General features: G+C 38.7%; 1 pseudogene; it reads right to left on the minus strand.

Moving 5' to 3' along the window:
• Positions 1-8,125: 8,125 nt before the first annotated feature.
• Positions 8,126-8,542, minus strand: LOC142451385 (transmembrane protein 107-like; annotated as a pseudogene).
• Between the last annotated feature and the right edge of the window lie 17,196 nt (positions 8,543-25,738).

The following is a 25,738-nucleotide window of genomic DNA, read 5'->3' on the forward strand; positions in this document are numbered from 1 at the left end:
TAGTCTGAGTCAGAAATTGCTGTCTGGAGCAATGATATCCATAAACTCCGTTAAACTGTTTTCTGTTGTGGGTGGTCATCATTGTGGTAGTTACTGTATGCTAAGGCTTCATATATGTAAACATAGGGAGCTATTGGGACAAATGATCCATAAGTACAAAATGTAATGGGTAATCCAAATTATGTTTAGAGTTGGTCTAACACTTCTCATCCATTTTCAATGGTCACAAATGTTAAAAATTGATCAGCTGATACTGGATTATGGAATAGATGCACTGTTGTTTGTCTGCACTCACTGCTTTCCACTTGTGGTGCTTCTCTGCTCTCCGATCTGTCTGCTTCAGGATCTGTAACTTTTAAATGAAATGTCTAGATACTTAGAGAAAACATAAGCAGACAAGAGCATTTCTTTTCTTTCTTTTTTTTTAAAAGAGTAAAATAATCAATTATAGGGATACAAGGGTTAGCTTTAGGTTCTTAAGTTTTCCATTTGTACATATTTATTGATAGACACTGCAATTTTAAAAATAATTCTAGGTCTCAACAATGCATGAAGATGTCGCACTTCTTAGTGGAGAACTATTAGTGATAGATATTGCTGTAGGATGTGGATATTTAGCAATGAACAACAATTTTAAATTCCTTGATCTCATGACAATTATATTATCTGGTGGGATGTTTTGCTTTAAAATATGTTTTGATAAGAATCTGAGTATCTTGTTTAAAATAGGCTACCAAAAATCGGGCACATCTTAGCCACAGATCCATTGAGATACAGGATGAAAAAGTTGGAAAAAATAATATTGTACAATGATTTAGCCTTGGAGGTTTAATCGTTTATCTCTGCATAGCTTGATGAATGGAAGCAAGTTTAGCTCATTCATTTATAGTATGGTCCAAAAACTTGTCTGATAGCACAGAGATACGAATGTCTTTCAAATCTGAGACACAATTCCAGCACCCTCCTTCTCCAGCACATGTAGCACTCCCTGATCTAAGGAGCCTGGTACAGCAGGCTGTGGCCTCAGCTGCTAACCCACCAGCTGCTTCATGTGGACAAAAAAGAAACTATCTGCTCCGGTGATGACGAAAAGTCTTGAAAACACAAAAGAACAGTCACCCTGTCCTGCAGCGTCTCCATGTACTGGAATCAACTCGCTGGCAGGGAGTGAGGGTCTGGGAATTTTCTTTAAGCTTATTCTTTCATAAAACCTGCTTAGTTTTGTGTTGAGTTCTAGCTAGTGCTGTTTTATGACGAGGCTGTCTAGGAGGAAGAGAAGCGTTAGAGCGTGAACGTGCGGTGTACACATAGGTAGATAGGTCTCCTTCTAGGTTCGCCGTTCAAGTGTCATTTAGTGCAGGAAGTACCTGAAGCAGCTGAGCTCGTCATCAGTCAATGTTTAGAAGACTGGGTGTTGCATGTCAACAAAAACATGTGTGAGACATCAACTGTGTTGTCCTTGGGATGAGACCTCGAGAGATGGGGAAACCAGAGTTTTTTTGATTATAAAGCACACCAGAAACATAAAATTGGGCTGAGTACAAGATGACATTAGAATTTCAGCACAGGGACATGAAGTTCACTGATGCAGCACAGACCGCTGACTCCATCTTACCATGTTCACTTCTCTGCCAGAAAAAGTCAAAGGCACGATTGGCTTGTTAATAGAAAAAGGCAGGGCCATCAGTTGTACACAGGGTGACTAGAGCAAGTCTAGATGAGATCTTAGAGTTGGAGAATGCTGAGACAATGTAGGTTCCCCATCGCTGCTATCTTCTTGCAACAGAGTCTATGTAATAGACAAGATCATGGAATTTGGGTTTGAATTCCAAGACCTCCATGGGCAAATTATTTGAGTTGATGGTAACAGATTTTCTATTAAAAAAGAAGCCTTGAAAATTAACTAAGTTGTTATATGTAAAGCTTTCAGAATAAAGTCTGGCAAAAAAAATCAAGGCTGATTTTATTAATATGCTTTTACCCCATTGTTGTCCTGCCTGGTTCCCCATGTAAAAACTCCCACTTAAACTCTCCTGCCCCTAGGTTTGGCTTTGTGCATAACTTATAAGAAATAGCCTTATAAGGAAATGTATCAAGTTTTGTCCCCTCTACAACTGGCTAGGGGTTGGATTTGAAGTCACTATGTAAAACTACAGATTTGAAGTTATATACGGAATCTGGGTACAGACCAGATAGATGAATTCTGGGTCCTGGATACCCTGGAGCCACTTATTCTTGGAATGCTATATGAGAACAAAATAAAATTCTCTTTTGTTAAAACTACTGATGGTTTGTCATTATATTCTGATCAATATAATGCTTGATATGTAATAGTTGGCTATTAGTATTAGACAATAAAAAGACTGCTTTGATATCCCTGTTACATTAAAGTAAACTTCTTCAAAGTATTAGTAACCTCTGGTAAACATATTTAATCACTCACTTTAGGCATTTATTTACAGAGCACTAAACTCTGACTGTGCAGTGGGGTCTGTCATGTTAACCATTCCCAAGAAACAGAGGATGATATATGTCAATGCTTTCTCCCAAAAGGTGAGGTGATTAGAATTATCCTGGAACATAGACATAGTTTCAGTCCTTCTTAGACAAGCAGGATCCCCAGGCCACCAGTCCCACAGGATGGTGGGATAGCAGTTTGTGTGTGCGGTAGCGTGGGGAGATAGAAGATCGTCTTGAGAGAGGAATACAAAGATAAATCTAGTGTGGGAACAAGTGTTCGTGGTTTGAAAAGGGAAACACGTATCTTTGGAATTATTGTGAAATCAGGGTTGTGGAGGTGAGTTAGGATAGAGGAAGCAATAGGAAAAAATTCTGGAGAGTGACTTGGCTGTTTTGTGAATAGTGGTCTTGGGATTTTGTGGACTGGACTGGATAGAATTTTTATATGATTTAGGATGGGCTAGACAAAAGAGCATATTGAAGATCCTAATAGGATGACATATGGAACACTGATATTTTACAACAGAGAGTTTAATAAAAGATGTGCTGACATATGCTGATACCTGTTTGTCTTCATTTCAGTGATTTGGTTTAAAATTTGAGTCTTTTATTCTCAGTATAACTATGTCTCTAGAGGGGGAAAAATCTGATGATTTATTCTCCATAAGTGAAGAATCCCAGGTTTTTTGATTCTTAGATTTAAAAATGTATTTTAGATTTTTTTCTTGGAGTGGTTAATACATTTTTACACTTTAAATGGCATTTATAAAATACTGGAGGGCATTTAATTTTGCATTTATTTAAAATATTTTTGTGTGGATTCAACTTGATATCTTTGTAAACAATGAAAGCATGATTTAATATAGGAAGACAAATTTATGTTTGCATATGAATAGTTTGGACAACCTCATGAGATACTCTAAATTCACCAGATATACTTCTAGCTGGCAACTCATTTCATTGTGGGCTTTCACCCTAATATTTACTTCCAAAGTTCTGTTATCCTAGTGGGCAACCAAATTATTCCCTGAGAGAAAGATAACAAGTGCGAAATCCAATTTTTAATTGCTGATATTCCGGGGGCAAGCTGTTGCTTGCTATTTATGCTTATGATTTTTAGCTTTCTATCCCCAGGTGCCAACTTTAATTATCTGGCTGGTGGTGGAGTAACTACATCCATTTCTTATTTTTTGTGTCTTCTCAGGAAGGGGTGGGTAAAAACTCAGGTGTATGCGACAGTCCCAATATCCTGAGCCTTTATATTCCTCGGCAAATCCTTGTTGATGTAGGATTTTTCTTTATGTTTCTTGTAAAAAATAACAAAGTGGAAAGAATGTGGATTCACTTTTAAAATTAGGGAGAAAACTTTAATAATTAAAGCTCATGTACTTAAGTCTTTTTAGTTACATGAAGTAATATTGTATTTTCAAGAGGTGGTATTTGAATAATTATACATTTTTCCCCATTTTGAATGTGTTTGGCATTCTTTTATTTTTTTACCCTTTTAATATCTTGTCACGATGATGAGGAATATATATTCTTAGATTTCTGTGGTAAAAATATTACTAGCTTCTTTTCATGCCTCATTCACCACTAAAATAAAATGCTTATTTTCATTAAGAATATTATAAAAAAATTTTGTTGATCATTAGAAAAAAATTTTCATAGAAGATCAATTTTTCATCTGTGGTAATTACATAATTTCATGTCAACTTGATATATAAAAGTGTAGAGGTGGATTCTAGCTGGTCAATCAGGTCACAGCCATCTGGTGCCCCCTTGTGGGTGTGGCCTTTGCATAAGGAGGGCACTGGGAACCTCCCTCTCGCTCCCTCACCTTCAGGCAGAGAAAGTGGGAGACCGGCCAGCCTCCTGGAGATGCATCCACCACCATTGATGGATGAGATTTTGCTCTCACTGGCCTGTGCTCTTCCTGCATTAGGCTTCATTGCTTGTGATTGCATGAGTCTGAAGAGGGATTTATGGACTAATATCGGACTTACGGACTTGAGTTGTACTGGGCTGGAACATTTTTGTGACATATAATTACTTCTTGGTATAAAGCTATTTCTTACACATATATCACTGTCACTGGATTTTTTTTCTCTAGTCAACCCTGCCTAATACACCATCCAATAGTTCTACACACTGTCATGTCAACAACTACAATCTTCCCACTGTAGCATCACTTAATCTCATTTTCATATTTCTCTCTCAAGGTGTTTCCATTTCTCTTTTCTTAATTGTCAATGGATAAGTGTTGCCCTATTGATTTCAAGTAGTTGATTATTCTGAGGTGTGTGTATCACACGAGTGTTATTATTCCCCTAATAAACCTGCCAATATGTACCTGGAAATTGACCTATAGGGTGAGTTCATTTCCAGACCTGAAAATGGACTGAGGGCCATGGCTGGGCGTTACACCAATCTCTAGCTACTTTTTTTGTTTTTTGTTTGGTTTTTAATGCTTTTGAAGTTTGTTCTATCATATATCCTTTGAAATCTCTTGAAGTCCTCAAGTGTAGTACTCTTTTATTGTATACATCTAATAAGGACATATAGAAATAGCGTCATTCATCAAAAAGGATAACAGCTAACGTGAATATTAAAATTACTTTCTAAAAATTAATTTAATGAGTTTTGTCTTTGGAGGTTAGTCTGAAGAACTAGATTTCGATAAGAATTCTAGAGACACTTAAAACACTGGCACAAGATGAATCTGTATTTAAAATGTATAGTAGCAAGAAATCAGATTGTCATAATATTAGTGAAATCTCAGTGGGAAATAACTTTTTTCATTATAGATTTTACATGGCTGTTTTATGGTTTTTAATTGTCATACTACAGATTAAAATTAGGCAAACATTATGAAATATAATGTTTGATGGTTTATATTTGAATTTTAATGCATTGAAAATGACATTCGAAAGGGTTTTGTACCAATAATAGCATCATAATGGATTGGATGCATAGGCTTGTCCACATAGTAAGATTGTAAGTGCTAATAATATTACATCATTCTTAACATCAGTTAATGTTCACATTGTTAGTTGTTCTCAGAGAAAATCAAATGTTCTTTCTCTTGATTACATCTGGAGGTTGAAATATATTTAAATTATAGGTGGTCTATTATTCGTAGGAGTCCCTAAATGAAAAGCAATGTTACAGAGTTCACGCAGCAATGAAATGAAGAACTATGTTGAGTTGTTCTTGTTAGGCATCACCACGCCAACCCCAGCTCATGAGGCGCTGTGCACAACACAATGAAGTACCGTCCGATATTTCACCTGTCGCCGCACAATTATTAGCCCATTGTTGTGACCTCTCTGCCAATCCATCTCCCTGAGGGTCTTCATGGTGTTTCAGCTGCTCCTCTCCATCATGCTTAGCAAGCGCTCTGTCCCCAGGGACAGCTCTCTGAGGATATGTCCTTATTATGGGATACCAAGTCTCACCCCCTTGCTTGCACAGGGTATTCAAGCTGTTTTTCATTCAAGGCATTCTTCATTATTTGGCTTCCCAGAGCAGTTTCAATAGTCACCGCTGGCAACAGAACTTAAATGCATCTGTTCTTCTCTGTCTTCCTTAGTCAATGTTCACCTTTAACATGCATAAGAGGCAACCGAAAGTTAGGGCTTGCTTCAGGGACACCTTAGTCCTCAAAGCGCCATCCTTCCCCTTCAACCCTTTAAAGAGAACTTGGGCAGTAGGCTTGCCCAGTGCAATGATGCTTGATGTATTGACTGCTATGTTCCTGAGCATTGAGTGTGGTCCCAAGCAAGATAAATTCCTTGAGAACTTGGATTTTCCCCCTCCATTTATCATGATGTATAATATATTATAATTTCATTTTTGCTGTTAGATATTAGCTAATAAGTTCTAAATAGCACCTAATTCAGATGATAAAAGTATGTAAAGAGGTTCAAAGACAAACCCGCTCTCATATAGTTTATTTCCACTTACAGTACACCTATAAGATCAGAGCTCTTTTCTAGGGTGTCCGAGGCTGTGAATCTCTAAGGAAGCTATCTCATCTTTCTCCCACGTAATGACACATGGATTCGAACTCCTGAGCTTTAAATTTGAACGTCAGCACCTAATCCACCCCACTACCAGAGATTCTGAGATACAAAATTGCGTGACTAAAGAGAAAATAATAAATATTTATTTTGTATGATTTTTTACCAAGAAGAGGGAGTCTAGGTGTCCCTGGTGGTTAGGCATTGTGCTATTAAGATGGTGAAAATGTACTAGCCTCTTCTTGCAATGAAGTTATCTGCTCTCACACACAGAATATTGCTAGGAGCACGTATGCGGCATGGTGATAGTGAGTTTGATCTTGAGTTGTTTCGACTAACTTCAAATAGGGCAATTGAGGAAGCTATCCTCAAAGAATGGAAAACCATATTTTAAAATGTTTACTTTTTATTTTAAGTAAACTCTAAATCATAGGAACACAGCTACTCTTGTCTTCTTTATGGTTATATTCTCAGTAAATTTTGTACAGAAATCACTCAAGAAAACTTACATTTGTTCCAGTCATTATAATTATCCTAGCTGGTAGTGAGGAGCCGGATAAGTAAGATTGTTACTATTATCACAGGAATCGCTGCCACCATGATTGGGATGCTTGGAGCCTAGCGTCCGTTTTATTAACCATTCTTTGAGACTCATTTTAGTGGAAAGAAGAAACAGACAGAGCTATAACCAAAGTGATAATATACAAACCCATTACACAAAGGCAGAATGAAAACTCACAGAGAAGGCCAAATATAAAGGTACATTTGGGGGGAAATGTAGAAAGAAAATCTATTTTTAACAAAACACAAACTTCTCAAAATGTTAAATGAGTTGTAAATAAAAATATTGAGAAATAATATTGAGCAATAAATGAAAAACACACAGCATGTAAGAAATGGAGATTTGCTTGAATAAACCATTGGGGGAAATCAAAGAAGAGTTGGTTTTAGGTAGATTGCAGAAAACCTAAGTCAATCAATTATATTGACCATATAATAAAACTAGGACTAATTCTGGTCTCCATTTTCTAAAACTAGCCAGCTTGCATTTCACAGAACACTTAGGGCAGCTCTCTTGCCTGGCTGGTTATCTTAATGCTCTGATTTTATTTAACAGAGATAATGGAAAAAAGCAGTATCAGTCCAGATATCTATTTTTAGTCTTTAAAAATATATACATATATCTTAATTGTGTTTTAGGGCAGACTATATATAGTGAATTAGATTCCCATTTAACTACTGTTGCACAAACTGCTCCTTGACATTGGTTACAATATTTGCAGTGTGTCTGATTCTCATGACTGTATTTCCATTCCGTTTGTTTGGCTTCTATTGTCCAGCATTCCTGCCCCTCCTCGGTTTTGCTTGTGCTTAAAATTAAACATTAAACATGAGTCATTTGGTATCCTGTAATTGGTGTGTTTGTTTGTTTGCTTTTAAGGGGAGGACATTCTTTCCAGGTGATATGGTTTGAAAAATGTTACCATTAAGTTGTGATATTATAAAGTATATGTTTTCAAAAGGGACTAAATAAAATACCCGTGGCCCTAGATAAAGTCTGAAATCCGTTTCAGATGAGGAAGAGATTTTGCCTTCCTGCTGGGCCCTCCTCCAGCTGGGTGCCTCCATTTCCCTCCTGAAGGTGATCACACGGGTTTCCTTTTCAGTCTACAGAGGGCGATGAATAATGCCGTTTCCGTGACAGCTGGGCGGGCTCTGCAGAAGACATACCAGTATGTGGTGCACTCCCAGCACTCGAAGATGAAGCCATGGACAGCGCCATGGAGGCGCTACAGTGCGCAGCGATGGAGATGAGACTCTGGGTGCAGTGGAACATGGAAACTCCTGAGAAGAAGCCGGCCAACACCACTGCAAAGAGGCCCAGCGTGAAGCAAGCGACCACCAGCTCAGGAATGAAGGTGAGAGGCAGGCAGGCCTGGATGTTACCGCAACCAGAAGAGCATGATGACCAGCACCAGATGTGCCAGGAGCGCCAGGAAGCGCTAGGGCGGGAGCCCTGAGACCTGGCCATGGCGCCAGGGACAAGGGACACTAGACCCCATGGTCTCAAGGGCTGGAAGTTCTCCAGGGGTTACTCCTGGGGTCCCTGCAGCTCCAGGCGAGCGCGTGCAAAAGCCCCAGCCTCCTTTCTGCCCAGTCCAGATATCTTACTGCTAAAATCACCTATGCTATTGGGGAAACCTTGTGAATGATATTGGTGAGGAAATCTGCCTGAAAAATCCAACCTTTCATGATATGATTATACTAGTTATGAATTTTAAAATAATACATGCATCCAGATACATGTATGATATATATTATTTTAATTCTCAATACAGAGTTTATGCATGAGCCCTTGTCCATCACAGGATATTATAGGAGTGAATTAAACCTAGAGCATTACTTTAAGTAACTGTCATGGCAGTACTTCAGAGATAATGCTTGGTTATATTTCAATGTTGCACTGGGCTACTTGAGTGATTTTTCTTCCACACAACTAGGCAAGCCACAAATGTACAAATACTTACAATGATAGGAATGAGCTGCAAATAAGATACAGCAAAGAACAATAAGCATGCTTCAATGGGGGTTGCACGTACAAAGTGAGACTAAATATTAATGTCAATAACCTGATGCAATAGAAATTGCAGTGCTCTGCGCTTCCTTTCTGCTCTCTTCAAACGTTAAGGACGCGTGTTCGCAGGCATGCAAAGGATCTGAAAACATTCTGGAAATGTCAGGATTGACTCTATTGAGGGAAGACAGAAATTGAGTAGAGAATAATGTTTTCTTCAGAAGAATAGAGTTGGTATTGCATAAGGCATCTAACTAATTTTTAAACTTTCTTTTAAAGAAACAATTTAAGTTCTTCATTTTATTTCTTGCCATTGATCTGGTTCCTATTGCAAACTACTTTTGACATCCCATTTAGCTCTTCATGGAATTGTTCAATGGTCAGCTTCACCCAGAAATTCTAACATTTCTAAGTGTTCAACCCTATTCTGACCCCAACTCCATATGCTTAACCTCTTCCTCACTACTGAAGCAATAAAAATACAGTAAAAAGTACAGACCATTAGTTCCATTCTAATTGTTCTTCGTTTCCTGGGAGACTAACTTCTGCATGAGTGTCAGAGCAAATACTTTAGTGGAAAAAGAACTCAAGAAGACCACAAAGATCCTCAGTCACTAAGCGATGTCTTGCTGAGTTCAAACAATTCAATGTAATACATTTTGTGGCTTCACCCTCCAGATGACTATCCTGTTGTTAAGATAAAGTCAAGCTCATGAGATTACCTGATGCAACAGTGGCTTTGTATATTTCTGTAAATGGGAATAAGTTAAAAGAGATTGAACTCGCTACTTAACATACATTTTTTGTCAAATATGTCTTACTTTGATGGAGTTTTGAGGTAAACCTTATTAATACTAACCAATATGACCAGTTACTCTCACTGTATTGTGTTTATAGAAAACATCTTGGCCCTTTCATATTGGGTGAAGTGACATAAATTGCATGGGAGCTTAATCATTTACAAGCTAATTCGGGCATTTCCACGTTGCCCTTCAGCCACATTGCAACCGGAAATCCAGTGTTGAAATGCAACTGCCAGGTCTTCAAAGTCCTTGGAAAGCAGCCTTGAGTGAGAGGTAAACTTTTATTTTATTAAGTAATTGAGATTCAATGGGATTTGTTGTGACAGCAAAATAAACATACTTCTAGCTAATGTAGGTGCATTTCATTCTGGTACATTGCTGAATATGAATAATTTGTAGCAGATTAATCAGCAGGCTGGATTGGGCACATATATGACTTCCTCCAAGGTTTTGATTTCCATAGTCTACATTTGTCCTTTCCCCCTCAAAAATTCCATATAAAAATTATTTATTGACTATATTTATAGTGAGGGTTATTTATAGATATTTTTAAGAAAATGTTTGATTTGTGCTACTTTTGAAACTCTGAAATATGGGCAAATAGAGCTAAAATGTGATGCTGAGCTCTTTAAAAAGCTATTTGTGTTAAAAGAGTTATGACATACATTTTTGTCATTTAGCTATTATAAAATCCCCAGTGGTAGCACATTGTCAGAAAATAAGACTTGAAAAATGGTGTTTCCACAGCAGACCAAATTTTGTTGGGCTCTGTTTAAATTCTAGAACTTCGCTTCAAAGGAAAAGCCTTCATTATTGAAAGTCAAAATGGTAATCTTTAGGCAGCCTTATATTGGTTGCAGAGATGCTGTGACGTTTCAGACATGTGTTCAACTTCCAACTCCATAATGAGTTTATTTTGAGTCTATTTATATACAGTTCATTTGAAGGGCAACAATGAGAAGTAATACACAAATGGCAGGGGTCCAAAATTGAAGTCATTTAAGCAATGATTTTATGTGTAATGTAACCCCCCGCTGGGCTGTCTGAAGCTCTTTCTGGAATGTTACAAAAAACTCAGAGCTAAGCTACAATAAAAAGCTGCTTTAAAATGGAAAGAATACAATTATTCCCTAGCAAGAGTGGACAAGAAAACACTTCAAACAGGTTGAAGGGCAGTGCTCATTGACCTGAATCGCTGATCTCTGGAAGGGCTAAATCTGACACAGCATAGAAAATCTTTAGCACTGAGTTCCTGCCGTGAAGTCAAATGATTAAATGCTTTTGTTACTGGGCCATGAGGCAGAATGCTAAGGTGACCTTGTGCCCTCCGAAGTGCGCTTTATCATAAAGAATCCTCAGAAAATGTCTGTGTACGCACTGCCATGGGTGACCTGGAAAGAATCAAGGTCTTCTAGAAGCCTTGAACCCAATCTGATCTCTTGGCATCTTCCAAAATAGAGATGACCTTGAGCCCAGTGAGACATCTCATTGCCCATTAACATAATTCCCAGTTATTGTGGACTTGGAGAGCTCACTTACAATTAATATCATATTCACAGTCATGAAATTAAGGTCACATTTTATGCATTCACTAAATATTTCTGAATATCGCCCTTGTCTCCGACTGTTCTAGAGTTGGAAATGAAGTGGAATCAGGCAGGAATAGTGCATGCTTCATAGAGCTCACATGCCAATTGGAAGAGCAGCCCTTGCATAAATAATCAAAGCAGTAACAATCGCAGTCACGGTTTATGGCTGCTCTTATGAAAGGTGCATTGGATGTGTGCTAAAGTCATGATTCCATCTCCTTACCCAGACAAAGGACCTCAGTGGATGCATTGGCTAACGTGTCAGACCGCTCTTTTGAAGTGCAAGCAGAGTCTTTAGTTCTGCGTCTGTAGTCTACCCTTTTTCCTGTCAACACAAACTGCTTTGACCTTTTGAGTTTTAATTGCTGCTATTGAGAGTTCATGTGGCACAAGACTCCTTCTTCAGGAAAAAAGTGGACTCTAGCAAAACAACTACATAATATTCCCATCTATAATTATACAGATGTATATATAGATATATAGAGATATATATTATCTATTCCAAAGGCCCGAGGACATGACTATTTAACAAATATCCTTTTTTAAAAAAAATCTTTGACAGCATTAGACTCAGTGTCTGTCAGTAGGAGGTACTGATTGGTGTGAGTTGAATGGGGTGGCATTAAATCCTATATTTTATTTGAAATGGTAGCTTCGAGAAAGTAAGAGATATTTAGGGGAAAGTGTCTGACTTCATATTCTTGACAGTGGCTCAGAAAAAAAGGCATTTATATAAATGTTGAAATAATTGAGAACACTTAAATGGTGTCTATTAAAAACTCAATCCCAGCTCACCTGAGGGATCTCGAGTACTTATGGAGGCCATCTGAAAATTCACATAGACTCTTATCTCTCCATGAGGATTTAATGAATTACTAGCGTTGAGACATACAATTTAGCAAATGACTAGATAGTGAGATCTGTCTTGCACTCATATCATCTACAACTTTGGCTTTTACTTTTTATTTTATATATTTACATACATTTATTTTCATTTTTCAAAATGCAATAGTAAGCTGATGACTAACAACATCATGCGTATACAGAGGCCCCCTAGAGATTAGTCCCTTTTGATTCCTGACTCCCAGTACTCCAGCCACACTCTGCCCTATTTTAATTTTTCTTGACCAACCCATATGTTTTGAATCTTCTGATCCAAAGGCTACTCACAACTTCCACCTGGTCTTTTAGACCATTCAGTTCTGCTCTGTCCGTGATCTGACTCTGTTGCCATTTGCTTCACACAACAAGGTACTGCTGCCCTAATTGAAAACCCCACCTCTGTACCTTCTAGAATTTTTATCTGAAATTGTCATCTCTCTAGTCCAGCCGGACTTGCCTAGTTGTTGTCACTTGCCATTAGGTGTCTCCTGACCCAAACGACCCTAGCACAGAATGAGACATTTCAAGGTCCTGTACTAGCCTCATAATTGTTCCTGTGCCTCAGCCCACTGAAGCAACTAGTCTGTCCAGCCATCATAGAGTGGCCTTTCCTATTCTCTGCCCCTTCACTTTACCGAAAATAGTGCCCTCCAGGGACTAGTCTCTCTTAGCAATGTGTTCCAAGTATGTAAGCTCAAGTCTTTCTGTCCTTGCCTCTGAAGAGCACTCTTCCTTCCTTCTTCCAGTAGAGAAAGATTTGTCCTTTTAGTAGTCCGTGGTGCTTCCAACTCTAGTATATTGATTTTTCTGCAGTCTTATAATATGCATATGACACAATGAAGAATATCATGGCTTGGGTCAGGCTCCTCAAAGTAACGTTTTTGTTCTTCAACACTCTAAAGAGGTCTTGTGCAACAAATTTACCTAATGTAATACATCTTTTGATCTCTCCACGGCTGCTTCCATGAGCATGGATTGTGGATCCAAGAAAGACAAAACCCTTGACAACTTCAAACTTTTCTCCATTTATTGTGACGTTAACTATTTTTCCAATTGTGAAGGTTTTGATCATCCTTTCATTGAGTTGTAATCCATACTGGAAGCTACAATCTTTGATCTCCTTTAGTAAATGCTTCAAGTCTTCCTCACTTTCATCCAGCAAGGTTGTGCCATCTATATATAGCAAGTTGTTAATAGATCTTGCTCCAATCTTGATACCACACTCCTCTTCATATAATCCAACTTCTCTGATGATTTATTTAGCATAGAGATTGAACAAGTATGGTGAGGGGATACAAGTCCTTTGGACACCTTCCCTTATGTTAAAACATGCAATGTTCCCTGTTCTGTTCACAGAACTATGTCTTGATCCGTGTAGAAGTTCCAAATTAACAAAATGAAATGAAGTGTTCCAGACTTACCATCCTTCTTCTTCTTTTTAAAATAAATCCTTTCATTGGGGGCTCGTACAACTCATCACTATCCACCCATCCATCCATTGTGTCAAGCACATTTGTTGCCATCATCATTCTCAAAACATTTTCTTTCTACTTGAGCCCTTGGTATCAGCTCCTTATTTTTACCCCTCCATCCTTCACCCTCACTCCCTTCATCACACACCCTTGATCATTTATAAATTATTATTATTTTTCCATGTCTCACCCCGTCTGATATCTCCCTTCACCCAGGGAAGGGTTTATATGTAGATCATTGTGATTGGTTCTGCCTTTATCCCCTACCTTCCCCTCCCCCTCCTGGTATCTCTATTCTTATTATCCGTAGCTTATTTTGGTTCACAAAGTTAAATGACTTTGCATAGTCAATGAAACACAAGTAAACATCTTTACGGTATTCTCTGCTTTGAGCCAAGATCCATTGGACATCAGGAATATTATTCCTTTTCCACGTCCTCTTGTGGATCCAGTTTGAGCTACTGACAGCCCCATGCCAATGTACTGCCACACGGTGCTGGACGGCCTAAAGCAAAGTTTTGCTTGTGTGCGACCTCAATGATAGCGTTCTGTAGTTTGAGCATTGTGTTGGCTCGGGCACCTTTCTTTAGAATGAGCACAAATATGGATCTCTCCCAGTCAGCCCAAATCGCTGTCGTCCAAATTTCCCGGCATGAACTAGCAAGTGCTTTCGGTGCTTCCTAAGCTTTCTGAAACATTTCGTGGGTATTCTGGCAATTTGGGGGGCCTTGTTTGTAGCTAATGGATTCAGTGCAGTTTGAACTTAGTCCTTCAGCGCCGTTGATTCTTGCTCATATGCTACTTCCTGAAATTGTGGACTGTAGATTCATTCTTTTCAGGACAGTGACTGTGTATTCTTCCTATCTTCTCTTGATGCCTCCTGAATCAGTCAATATTTGGCCTATAGAATCTTTCAAAATTGCAATTTGAAGACTTGCACAAGTGAAGGTTAGGAGCAAAACAACAATTTTAATAACATTTATACATTGAGTAAGATAGTCTGAAGAACCTAAGAAAAATAATAATAGGAAAAGAATATGACAATGTATAGCAAACATATGATAGAACTAAGTTGCATTATTAGGCAGTCTCTAAAGTACTAGCAATTTGAACAAAGACCAGTGACATCCAACTCGATAAGACCTTTGAATAGCTGTCTTCTGTTTCTTCCCACACTAGGGGTGCTTCCCCTTTCAGTCCAAAGAGTGTTTGTGTTCCTTTTATTCTGCAATGAGTACATTTAAACTAAAGCTAGGCCAATTTCGGTGAAGTTTCAAACAAGTCTTTCTGGTGTAACATTTGAAAAATGCTACCTACCCTCTACAGGTGAAATCTAAAATTCAAGAAGCCCAAAGAATAAGGCCTACATTACCAAGAACAGAAAGGAAGTTCAGTTAACAATAAATGATTAACAGACTAATACAGGGTCTACAAAAAGCATAAAAGAATTTAAAAAAATGAAAATTGTCTTTCTCTAGTTTATACACCAACAGAAGTGAAGTCACTTCAGAGAAAGGCATTTCCTCTCTCTGATCATGGGTTTCCATGGACTTTCACTGACCATGATGGTTAAGAGTGTCTATTCAAATTAGTTCTACCTGCAAGACATAACTAAGTCAGGGGAACTATTCGGTCCTCCTGAGTACCAGAGAAACAAGACACAGCTGAGGAGAGAATTTCTCTGAAGAACTAAATTTTTTATGATGGTGACAAATGGATTATTAGAACTAGACAGAGACATCATATCATTGTCCTAGAGACCAGATTAAATGATCACTGAGCTGCTCTAGCTCCAAAAGCTAGTCTGATTTTCCTTTCTTGAAGGCTATTCCTGTAAACAGACTGAGTTCTTCAACAGACCACAATGCTCCCTACCAAATGGTCTGCTAGTTTTCTGGGCCAGCATTCAAATTTGAAATGGATTTCAGGCAGCAGACCTCCTTTCTTTATTAATTTTTTTGCAAGATAAAACATTGAAAAGATCACCTAAGGGGCAATTGTTTGCATGGATTACCTGATATTCCATGATATTCAGAGGGAATACAGAAGTATTAACAACAGATTAGGCCAAATATCTGAAAAATAAGTTATACGAGGAAAACGAAGGTTTCTATTTCAAGAATAACAAGTGCCATAGGGCATTTATCTACAACTACAAGAAAACCGGTAGTGGCTATATTCCATCAAAACCTCAGGTTGGATATGAATTATAGACACTGAAACGTTCACCTAGAAAGAAGCAAAACGGCTACTTTAGAGACTTTCCAGGAGATATTGTTGCTATTCTACTTTGTAAATCGAAGCTCAAACTTTATTAGCCCCTCTAGTCACATATTTAATATATTTGTTATGTTTACTTTAAAAAGTTTTCAACTCGAGAGTCATAATATCTAAAACCATTAGCCAGACAATTTAGAAGAAGAAAAGTAGTTTCTTGTATTCTCAGAAGAGATCCTGAAAAACCCACAACAATACCACACAAAGATGAATGGAAACCTTTAGACTATTCGGGGCTAATTCCAGTTGTTGATGATATTTGTATGAATTCCTATTCAAGGGACCTCGTTACTGTATAGCATTATGATAATTTTTATTTGGTCTGGTGGGCTCCAAACTTCAAGTTCCATGTGGTCCTGTTTTGCTGGTAATTTTTTGTAAAGTGCTCAAGCTCATTGGCAAAGTGTAGCCCATCTACAGAAGACAAAGTTTGATATGGCCATGGTTAATTTATAAATTAGCTTTGTTTTAAAATGTATGTGAAAGTTGGACATTGAATAAGGAAGGCCAAAGAGCAATCCGTGCATTTGATTTGTGGTGCTGGAGAATAATATTGAAAAGACCATGGACATTTAACAGGATAAACTGATCTGTCTTGGAAGTTTGGCCAAGGTACTCCTTAGACGCAAGGATGGCAAGACATCTTCTTACTTATTTTGGGCATGTTGTCAGGAGAGACCCGTCTGTGGAGAAGGACAGCCTGTTTGGTAAAGGGGAGGGGCAGTGAAAAAGATGTAGGTCCTCAAGAAGATGGACTGACCAATGGCTACCACAATGGGCCCAAGCACAGGAGCAATTGTCACGATGGTGCAGGGCCCAGTGGGGCTTCAGTCTGTTGTGTACAAGATCACTGCAGGTCAGAACCACTCCATGACACCTCTGAAACCACAACATCTTAACAGGAAATGCCTGATGGACCTTTCAGGACCAACGCAAAGTCAAGCAAAGTTAGTTTACACTCAGCGGAAACAATGTTAGAAATAATGTCAAACTTTTAATAGACTAAACAGCCCAAATAAGGTGATAGATGAAAGGGTGTATTCAAAAGCAACAAGTCAGCAACTAAAGAACTAAAATCAACGCATTTATTGCTGATATATTTTGTAGCTTTCCGTGAAATTTTGAATTGTCAAGTGTTTATAGCAATGTTAGAAAGAACACCATTGCATCCACCTTTCCAGAAAAATGTGGTTTGGCAAACCAAATCTACCCTTGTCCTGGAAGGCAGACTATACAAAGGAGGAAGTAAACTGCCAAACGAATAGTAGTGGTGGGAAAGGCGGATAGCAGATATTGACAGCCTACTTCTTCAACAAATAAAAATGCATGTGCTTATATTTGTTTGTGAAATTTTCCTCCTGCCTATACTATCATCAAGAATTACAGAACTGGGGACAGCACAGGGAAAACATGGAGGATGCAGTAGGAGTGACAGAAAGGTCTAAATAATTCTTGATGGCAGACGATCCAAGAAGAAAATTTCCAAAACAGATACCTTGATATGAATTTTTAGTTTTATTTGCTGAAGGGCTTTAAGATGTAGACATTCTGCTTCACGCCTTGTTTGGAACCATTAATTAACGGATCGCTAATTGTATATCTGTATGAATATATGTATTTTTAGAGTAACTCAAAGAAGCATTGGTTCCTAACCTGGAGTTATCATCGAGGCAACTCAGAATACTAGAGGAATTGGCAATGAGAACTCATCTGCCAGCCAAGTTAGTATTTTCTTAATTTGGGCCAAATTAACATTTTCTCCCTTTGGGTCCAGTATGTTCTCATTCTGGACTCCTAAGAGATACATAGAGATGACAAAGAAATTCTTCTTAAAGTTCTAACATCCTTTCCATCTCTGTTTGTTGTCTTTTCTATTGTTTGATGTTTTGACAAGAGAGATACACCTCTGATCTCTTCATTATCTTGGTGTGAACTAGAGCAGGCTAATGACTCATGGCCATGTTAATTCACTCATCTGTTCATTCATTCAGTGAAAACCAAGAGGTGCCCAGTAAGCAATTTATAGACCTCTCCCTGACGCCTTTCAGCAGAAACGCTATGACTCCACATGGTCCCGGAATGCTACCTTTGATAATAGCGTTTAATGCAGTGTTTTATAATTTATTTCCAATTGCTGTTGTTGTTGTTAGGTACCTTGAGTCAGTTCCATCCCATAGCAACCCTGTACACAACAGAAGGAAACACTGCCTGGTAGTCTGTCGCCATCCTCACAATTGTCCTGTGCTTGAGTCCACTGTACAGAGTCAATCCATCACCTGAGGGCCTTTTTTGTCTGTTTGTTTCCCCTCTACTTGACCAAACATGACAAGTTCTTCCAGGGATTAACCTCTCCTGACAACATGTCCAATGTATGTGCTTTATAATGTAGTGCAAATGACTGCATTATTAAATGTTTTCAATTCTTAGCCATTCTCTAAAGACAATACTTTGATGCCTAGAATTTACCACTTCACGTGTGGAACTGCCACATTTTAATGACTGCTGTTGTAGCATCAACCTTATGTTATTTATATGCGTGTCCATGTCTGTGTGTGTATGCTTGTGATTATATCAGTAGATCCAGCCCCCCACATACTCATGCACACCCAACACTCTACCATGGTATAAAATCTTGACAGCAGCAAAATTTCTTTGTAATCTCAACATTATATTACAATTAATGTACAAAACATTAATTATACAATAGAAATATTATTTTAATTCTAATTGCCAGTATCAAGAATTTTTATGCCCAAATATTTATTTAATTGTTTAAAGTGGGCTCGCTTTGTATTTCAACAAGGGTGAAACACTTTGGTGGTGGGCACGGTGTTTAATCCTTGTCTGTGTTCTCAAGATTGTGTCCCTTCTTAGATATATAGCGGTACACTCAAAAATATCTTCTGAATCATTAACTTTGATTTCCCAAGTGTATAAATTATTTTTGAGTAGTGGTTTGAACACTGAAGGTTTTGACTTATTTGGCATCTGGATTTGTCTGTCAGATGATTTAAAGAGCCTTATAATTATAAAATATGAGCATTTATGGAGACAGATGTACATATGGTGCACCTTTTGAATTAAATAAAAAGTGCCTGAGTCTAACATCTGTGTTTGAAGGCATCTGTCAGAGCAGGTCTCCCAGGAACTATTTGATACATGTTTGGCTTCCACTAGAAATAGTCTTTCACCAGTCTTGTTCCATAAAGCTGTAGGGTGTTCTTTTACAGAAATATCTGTACAGATTTTGATTCCTTTCACAATCCTAAACGTTCCTGGCAACCTTGGTTTGATGTTTATTATTTATTGTGTTAGGATACAGAATAAGAAAAGATTTCAAAATATAAGGAATTAGATTTGTACTTATCTGTACAGTATACGCTTGTTCTGTTTAAAAGACTGACTCTTGTTCTATGTATAAGTTCTGCCTCACTAATTGCCCACTTGAGCGGTGGGCAAAGGACACAATGAGGTACCACCTAACACCCTTAAAGGTAGCCCAATAAAAAAAAAATCAGAAAGCAACAAGTGTTGGAGGGGGTGTGGGGAGACAGGAACTCTCATCCACTGCTAGTGGACCTGTTAGTATGTACAGCCACTGTGGAAATCGATTTGGTGATATCTAAGACAGATGGAAATTGAGCTACCATATGACCCAGCAACCCCCTTACTGACCATATACCCAGAAGAGGCAAGAACCAAACCAAGGCCAGACACGCATCACTAAAAAGCAGTGGTGAATGTATGAAGCACATCGTTGCATGGGAAGAACTGGAGAAAATCATGCTAAGAAAAGCAAGTCAAGCACAAAAGGACAAGTACAATATGAGTCTGCTGAGGTAAGCTTTTTCAAAATATGCAGAAGGGGAACAGGGAAAAGGCTACTGTAGGCAAACATTCCTGGGGTGAGGACCAGGTAATATGGCAGGGACCAGACCAAAAACAGGGACATACATGGTAGACAACTAAAAAGGAGGTGGGGAAAGGAAAAAATAATAGTAAAAAAGAAATGGCTATCGGGGACACAGGGCACTAATCCACTCAAGGGGAGAGTATTGCTTATATCTCCACAGGGAAAGAGGGACCAGGCTTCAAGCCAGTGTTCCAAGATGTGAATGCAACATGCCGGCGTGGAGTAGGGAACCAGTGGAGAGGTCTGGTGGGCTGGCCCCAATTCCAACTACTAAGTGGACACTTGCCCCATCCCCACAGAAGAATTTATTTCAAAGGACAGCATTGAATCTGCCTCTCTGAGAGAGGGACATTTCTGATCTGAGCACATGGGAGCAAATGAAGGGGGAGAGGAGAGAGTGGAGCACATCCTGGCCCACTAGGCCTTGAAGACGATGACCCCAACTAGAACAGCCAGTCCACAGAGAGGACCATATGGCCAGCCCCACTATGATACATGACACCCCTCACTGACCCATATCCCTACAGGGGACAACACTGGAGACACAGTGTGGGAATTGCACCCTGTCTGATCCTGCCTCACTGAGGCAACATTAAGGGAGTGCAACAGAACAGCAAGGGAATGGAGCAGCAAGCTCCCCAGGGAATGCTGCAGGTGGAATTTGAGGCCAGGTTGTCATGCAACAGACTGGACTGGAAAAAACTCCTAAAGGCCAACAAACAGTCCTTGAATTAACTACAAGCTTTTCTTTCCTGTGTATTTTTTTTTGTCATTGGTTTGTTGTTGTTTTATTGTATATTGTTGCTTGGTTTTGCTCTGTCTTGTTTTTCTGCATGTTATTATCTCTGCAGTTCTGTCTCAATAAGATAGGCTGGATGAACAATCTGGAGGAGAAAACAACAGGACTAACAGTTCTGGGGGGACACAGGACAAGGGCAGATGGGGGAAAGGTAATGGTGTTAACAAACCCAAGGACAAGGGAACAATAAGCGATCCAAATCGATAGTGAGGAGGGTGTGGGAAGCCTAGTAATGCATGATGAAAGGTAATGTAACCAAGAGGAATTGCTGAAACCCTGGTAGGGACTGAGCATGATAGTAGGATAGGAGGAAAGCCAAAGGAAATAGAGGAAAGAGCTGGGAGGCAAAGGCCATTTATAGAGGTCTATATAAATACATGTACATATGCAAATATATATATATGAGGATGGGGAAATAGATCGATGTGCATATATTTATAGGTTTAGTATTATGGTAGCAGAAGGACATTGGGCCTCCACTCAAGTACTCCCTCAATGCAAGAATACTTTCTTCTATTAAATTGGCATTCTATGATGCTCACCTTCCTGACACAACCTCTAAAGACAAAGCTGGTGAATAAGCAAATGTGGTGAAGAAAGCTGATGGTGTCCAGCTATCAAACAATATAGCATCTGGGGTCTTAAAGGCTTGAAGATAAACAAGCATCATCTAGCTCAGAAGCAACAAAGCCCACATGGGAGAAGCACACCAGCCTATGTGATCACGAGGTGTCAAAGGGATCAGGTATCAGGCATCATCAGAACAAAAAAGTCTTACCATAGTGAGTGAGGGGGGTAGTGCAAAGTGGAGATCCAAAGCCCATTTGTAGGCCACTGGATATCCCCTTGCAGAGGGTCTTGGGGAGGAGATGAGCCAGTCAGGGTGCAATGTAGTAATGATAAAAATTACAACTTTCCTCTAGTTCCTAAATGCTTCCTCCCCACCCACTATCATGATCCGAATTCTACCTTGCAAGTCTGGCTAGATCAGAGGATGTACACTGGTACTGATAGGAACTGGAAACACAGGGAATCCAGGGAGGATGATCCCTTCAGGACCAGTGGTGTGAGTGGCGATACTGGGAAGGTAGAGGCAGGGTGTGTTGGAAAGGAGGAACCAATTACAAGGATCCACATGTGACCTCCTCCCTGGGGAACAGATAACAGTAAAGTGGGTGAAGGGAGATGTCGTACAGGGCAAGATATGACAAAATAATAATTTATAAATTATCAAGGGTTCATGAGGGAAGGGGAGCGGGGATGGAGGGGAAAAATGAGGAGCTGATGCCAGGGGCTTAAGTGGAGAGCAAATGTTTTGAGAATGCTGAGAGCAATGAATGTACAGATGTGCTTTACACAATTGATGTATGTGATAGGAGTTGTATGAGCCCCTAATAAAATGATTAAAAATAAAAGAGTTGCTGATACCAAGGGCTCAAATAGAATATAAACATTTAAAAATAATGATGGCAACATATGTACAAATATGTTTGATACAATTGATGCATGGATTGTGATAAGAATTGTAAGAGCCCCCAATAAAGGGATCCTGGGAAAAAAACACCAAAGTTCTACCTCAGCACAATGGAGTGTTTTGGAATTTCCATTTTTGCCATGATATTCATAGTTTCTTATTGTTCACATAAGTTAGTGCCTTTTTGCTAATAAAACAAAAATAAATATCTTCCCGATATTCTCTTCTCTAGACAAAATCCATCTGATATCAGCAGTGATATCCCATCATTCTAAGTCCTCCGGCGTGACTTTCTGGGAATTACCTGTTGATGGACTGCTGCAACCACTTTTCAATTTTCTTCAAAAAAAATTGACTTGCATGTGACAGTCGTGATTTATTTAAATAATTTCTGCATTCTTTCAGGTCATTTCTATTTGGAATGGGCGCCAAATGAATCTTCTTAGTTAATCAGCTAGCTCTCTTACAATTTCTTGACATCAACTACTTAGTATATTCAGTATTGCATCCACTTGTTGAAACATTTGAATTTTTAGTCCATTAATTCCTAGAGCCTTTTTGCTGTTGTTGTTATCAATGTCATCAGTAAAGACTGGACTTCTCCCTCCAGTAACATTGGTTGTTGATCTTATAGCCACCAATGCATGTGCCTGTTATAAAATAGGAAGATGGAGAGCTTTTATTGCTCCATAGACAAGCCAAAAATATGCTGCATAATTCTTTTAAAAAACCATTGTTTTCAAAAGAATCTTTTTAATCAAAATCCAGATTTTACATCCAAATTAACTCACTGGCTAATAGTCTAATGAATATGTCTTCTTATACGAACTGGAGACAATAGAAAGAGGAAGTTCTTAACAACTAACTTCATCTTCAAGAGAATGGTTCTGAAGATATATCGTTCACTTAAAAATTAAGTTTTATTGAAATACAGTTCACATATCATACAGTTCAATATTTTACACATTAAAGAGTAGCACAATAATCATGACAATAAATTTCAGAAGATTTTGTGCTTCATTGTTCTCAATATTATTAGTCCCTCCCCACCATAACCTCAAAAATCTATAATTCAGTTACTGTCTCTAGAGATTTATGTAGCTTGGATTTCATATAGAGAAAAGTATTCAGAAACAAAATTAAAAAAATATAAAACCCCAATAACAATAAAATAACATATGAAACCCCAATTTTATAAAATAAGAGAAAAATATTAAAAGAACAAATCTAAAATGAGTCAAAAGGGAAAACAAATGATAAGGTGTTGACTTCTAACCGTATGACATCGGTATTAGTCCATCATCCAGTGCACGCTGTCTGATAGCAAGGGTATTCAGATCCTTGGTCAATGGTCAGTGGTGATTTAGCTGAGACTTTATCCGCATCAGGACACTGCACATGGATTTTGGGTTTTCACTGTCACCCATAGCCTTCTGCAAACGGGTGCTCAGAATTTAAGCTCTGATACAATTTCAGCCTTGGTTTTTATTGCTTTAAATCTTTGGATCACACAGGCGAATGTGCTTTTTCTCTGTGGACATAGCTGTTTTAAAACAAGCATTTGCTATCCCAGGTGGTATTCTTTCTGATATCCAGGCACCATCTTATTTCTGCACCATACTTTTGCTGTAGCACCCATATCTTCAGTGATGAGAGCAGGTATTGAGTACAGCCATATCATAAGAATGGATTTGTTCTTAGATTAGGGTTGTGATTAAATTAACTCAAAATCCATTCAGGAATCCATGGTTTATATATTGTTGCTTGTCCACTTTGAAAAACATCATGATACTGTAATTGGTGAACATTATAAGTCATTCCAATAGGGTGTAAAGTAATCTATTGATGGTGGTGTTTTCAGGTGCCATCAACAACTGTTCTACCATTGGCCTTGCTAATTTAGGCAGTGTTATGGAGTTTCAAATACTGTTTCTAAAAGGAGAGTATGGCTATATCAGATAGCATTTTAGAGAAACATATATAGATAGCTGACCTGTACAGATAAAAAACCTCAATGAAAGGGTTAATGTAACAAAAGGTTCTTTCATTGAGGGAGTACTTAAATAGAGGTCCAATGTCTACCTGCTACCTTAATACTAAACCTATAAATATATGTACATAGATCTATTTCCCCAGTGTCATATATAAATTACATATGTACATTCCTGTATTTAGACTTCTGTAAATGCCCTTTGCCTCCTAGTTCTTTCCTCTATTTCCTTTTATTTTTCTTTTGTCCCACTGTCATGTTGAGCCTTAATTTGGGTTTCAGTAATTTGTCTCGGTTACATTGTCCTTGATCAAGCCCTACCAGGTCTCCTACACCCTCCTCACAATTGATTTTAGATCACTTGTTCCCTTGACCCTGGATTTTTAACACCCACTACCTTTCTCTCCTTTCCTCTCTCCCATGTCCCCTCCAGCCCCCAGAACTGTCAGTACTGTTGTTTTCTACTCCAGATTGTTTATCTTTCCTATCTTATCTAGATAAACATTCAGAGATAATAATATGCACAAAAGCAAGACAGCAAATCAAAGAAACTAAAGAAAACAAACAACAACAACAAAAAGTCTATAAATAGTTCAAGGTCTGTTGGTTGACCTTCAGTAGTGTTTTCTGGTAGGATGGGATGCCATGCCCTGTCCTCAAAGTCTATTTTTGGTATTCCCCAGGGACTTCATTGCTTTGGTCCCCTTGCTGCACAGTGTTAGCAATTCCATGATGCTCACCTTCCCGGCACGGTCATGGAAGACAAAGTGGATGCATAAGCAAATGTGGTGAAGAAAGCTGATGGTGCCAGGCTATCAAAACATATAGCATCTGGGGTCTTAAAACTTGAAGATAAAAAAACAGCCAAGTAGCTGAGAAGCAATAAAGCCCACATGGAAGAAGCACACCAGCCTGTGTGATCATGAGGTTTCGATGGAATCAGGTATCAGGCATCAGTACCACAACAAAAAATCATATCATTGTGAATGAGGGGGAATGTGGAGTGGAGTCCCAAAACCCATCTGTAGGCAATTGTACATCCCTTACAGAAGGGTTGTGTGGAGAAGTTGAGCCACTCAGGGTTTAGTATAGCTCCAATGAAACATATGGCTTTCCTCTAGTTCTTTAATCTTTCCTCCCACCCCCCACTATAATGACTCCAGTTCTACCTTACAAATCTGTCTAGACCAGAGCATGTACACAGATACAGATCAGAGCTGGAAACACAGGGAATTCAGGCCTGATAAACCCTTCAAGACCAATATTGAGAGTAGCCATACCAGGAGGGGAAGGAGAAGGGGGTGAGGAGAAAAGGGGAATGAATCACAATGACCTACCTATAACTCCCTCCCCGGGGGATGGACAACAGAAAAGTGGGTGAAGGGAGACATCGGACAGTGTAAGACATGACAAAATAACGATAATTTATAAATTACCAAAGGGAGGGAGGGGGGAATTAATTAAGGGAGGGAGGGGGGAATGAGA

The sequence above is a fragment of the Tenrec ecaudatus genome, chromosome 6, assembly GCF_050624435.1.
Source record: "Tenrec ecaudatus isolate mTenEca1 chromosome 6, mTenEca1.hap1, whole genome shotgun sequence".
Lineage (NCBI taxonomy): Eukaryota > Metazoa > Chordata > Mammalia > Afrosoricida > Tenrecidae > Tenrec > Tenrec ecaudatus.